The sequence below is a fragment of the Silene latifolia genome, chromosome Y, assembly GCF_048544455.1.
Source record: "Silene latifolia isolate original U9 population chromosome Y, ASM4854445v1, whole genome shotgun sequence".
Classification (NCBI taxonomy): Eukaryota; Viridiplantae; Streptophyta; class Magnoliopsida; order Caryophyllales; family Caryophyllaceae; genus Silene; species Silene latifolia.
Genome location: NC_133538.1, coordinates 20272376 through 20275220, shown reverse-complemented (window position 1 = coordinate 20275220; position 2845 = coordinate 20272376). Strand labels below are relative to the sequence as shown.

At 42.5% G+C, this 2845-nt stretch overlaps 1 non-coding gene across 1 annotated transcript; it reads left to right on the top strand.

Moving 5' to 3' along the window:
- The first annotated feature begins 334 nt into the window (after positions 1–334).
- LOC141636412 (small nucleolar RNA R71) lies at positions 335–441 on the top strand. The gene has a single exon (XR_012541027.1). It is a non-coding gene; the product is annotated as a small nucleolar RNA R71 (small nucleolar RNA).
- Positions 442–2845: the final 2404 nt, after the last annotated feature.

Here is a 2845-nt window from a genome sequence, read left to right as displayed (position 1 = left end):
TGTCTGAAACATGTCTTTCACCTCCACATCTTTTGCAGACGAAAGGACCATCTGAAGATAGATCCCTCCTTTTGAAGCTCCTCCCAACTCGTACTTATCAAATCTCGCCGTGAGAGCCTCTAATGCAGCTATAGATGGGGATTCAGCACTTCTCCTTTGATTTCCCCTGGAATTTCCATACTCAGCTTTTTGGGTGGCCAAATCGTCAATAATTTTCCACCCCTTAGTTTCTCCAACATTCTCCTGGAATCTGCCATTGGCTGCCGCATCCAGGATAGCCCTCTGATCGTCATAAAGCCCATTATAAGATTGATTGCATAGGCTCGATTTCTCAAACCCATGGTGCGGAATAGTTCGCACCAACTTCTTGAAACGGACCCATGCCTCATGAAAATTTTCATCCGGACCCTGTTTAAAGCTCGTGATCTGAGCTCTAATGGCATTTGTCTTCGAGGCAGAGAAATATTTCTTGTAAAATGCCAGGGCCAGCGACTTCCAATCAGAGATCCTGTTAGAAACTCGATCCAGGTCTCTGTACCACTCCCTTGCAGCATCACGAAGAGAGAATATGAACATGGTCTCCTTCACCTGGTCCTGGGTCACACCGGTTGGTGGGGGTATGGAACAGCAATAATCAATGAATGTCTCCATATGCTTAGTTGCATCTTCATTTGCAGATCCTCCAAATTGGTTTCTCTCAACCAAGTTGATATAGGATGGTTTCGGCTCGAATTTTCTATCCCTCCCTGGTAATGCGAATCCCTTATAGAGATTCTCAGCTGTCGGCTCAGAGTGACTGGCTATACTTTCTTCTTCAGCCATGTCTGGAGATGTGACGGTCTCAGCTGAAGAAGTAAAAATAGGTGACGAAGGTGGATCCTCCTCAAAAAGCTCGTTCTCATAGTAACTAGACAGACTACTCAGCTCTTCCTTTGTCGGCAATACACTAGATGATCGTCTCAACTCACGCAAAGTCTTCTCAATCTCAGGATTGAACGGTAGTAATTCACTACCCTGTGACCTGCCATAAGAAGAAACTACAAGTAGAATATGAGAATAGTTTAAGGAACAGATGCCCCTTAAACTAATAGAAAGACTAAAAATAGAAACAACTAAAAAATTTAAACAATTGCCTCCCCGGCAACGGCGCCAAAATTTGATGCCTGTCGTTGTGAGCACCAAAAATAATATTTATAGTCCAAACTACTACTATAGTTAGTGGCAGACAGGGTCGAACCACAGGGAGGCGATGCAATTAATAGTTGTATTATTTAAGTCTTAAGGTAACAGTGTGAGGGGGTTTGATTTGATTTGGTCTATAGCTAAAGGCAATAAAAGACAGTAAACTAAAAAAACGGATGAATCAAGAATAAAAGGGTGCTAAGATGGTCGGTTCACTATAGTTTCGGCGGCAGTATGCTAGGTAGGTCTAAACCAAACACGTGAGACGGGAAAATAAGAAGTCCTCTCGGTCCATTCTTACAGGTAGCATCTCTCGATCTCGCTACAGGTCCCTAATATCACTAATGCTAACTTTCGTTCTGAAAAGTGACTAAAAAAGGCTAAATTAGCTCATCTCTCGATCTTATTAATTTAGTCGTCTTAATTAGGTAGGCTATCTCCCTTCCCTATCTTTCGATATTTATTGGGTCGGTCAATTCCTAAACATTCAACTAGTCGCGTGCACTCAATTCGTCAAATATGGAAATTAAATTAATTAAAACGAAGGTAAAACTCACGAGGCCAGTCGATCTTTTTATTCTTAATTCTCGATCTTTTTATTCTCGCCAGCATCACGGTTTGGTCGATCGACCACTGGGACCGGTCGATCTACTGGTCTGCACTGGACAGTGGCTCCTGTATGTCGTGCTCTGGGCGATCGACCATAGAGGTCAGCCGATCGACTGGGGTAGCTGGTACTTGGCTTCAAAAACTTCGTGAATTAGTCTTTCGGGCTTCGATATGCACACCAAGTTCGTTTCTTGAGTAGATACTTCACGTCAAATGCAATGCAAAATACTCGAGGATGGATTTAGCTTGATTTCCGCTGGATTCTTCACATTTCTGCAATAATGTACAAAAACACGAAAGTAGACGGAAATGGGGAGAATAGTAGCATAAACTACATAAATGAGCTCTGAAATGCGTGTAAAATGAGGTGTAAAATATCATATAAATGACACGCATCATTCGTCATCTGATCCGTTGTGTATTCGGGTTAACTTAAAACTATACGTCGAAAAACATAAAACGATTTCGAAAACAAAACATTTCGAAACTTTTCAAAAGTAGCTGAAGTGTTTAATACATGGCGACGGGGTCAGAATGACACTAACTAGAGTCAAAACCGACACCGGACCAAAAACCGACTCAAAATTCAAATCCCGACTCCAACAACGAGTCAAACCGAGTCAAACACAAAAAAATAACTTTTCAAGACTTCCATGTTAAGTATTCCTGGAATACTTCATGGTCAAGTACAAATCATGTCATCCAAAACATAGGATAGAACAAATCATGATTTCAATTGCGTGATAGTGACAAGACACCTCGAAGACGCGCGAATTGGCTCGCGCCTCTTCGAGCAGCCAATGCGGCCACGTCACTCAAAATGCACACAACCACCCATTTCTCTATAAATACCCACCTTCACACACCATAACACCTTACGCGAGCGTCCGCCCCCTCATTTCTCCCTTAAAATTCTAGACTCGACTTCTCAAGTCACAAACCAACACGTGTTTTCGAACTACCGATCGAAAACACAAGCCTTACACATTGTTTGGTACCGTCATCGTGCATTAAATCACTTGACCGACCATCTCGACCAACTACACCACCACTA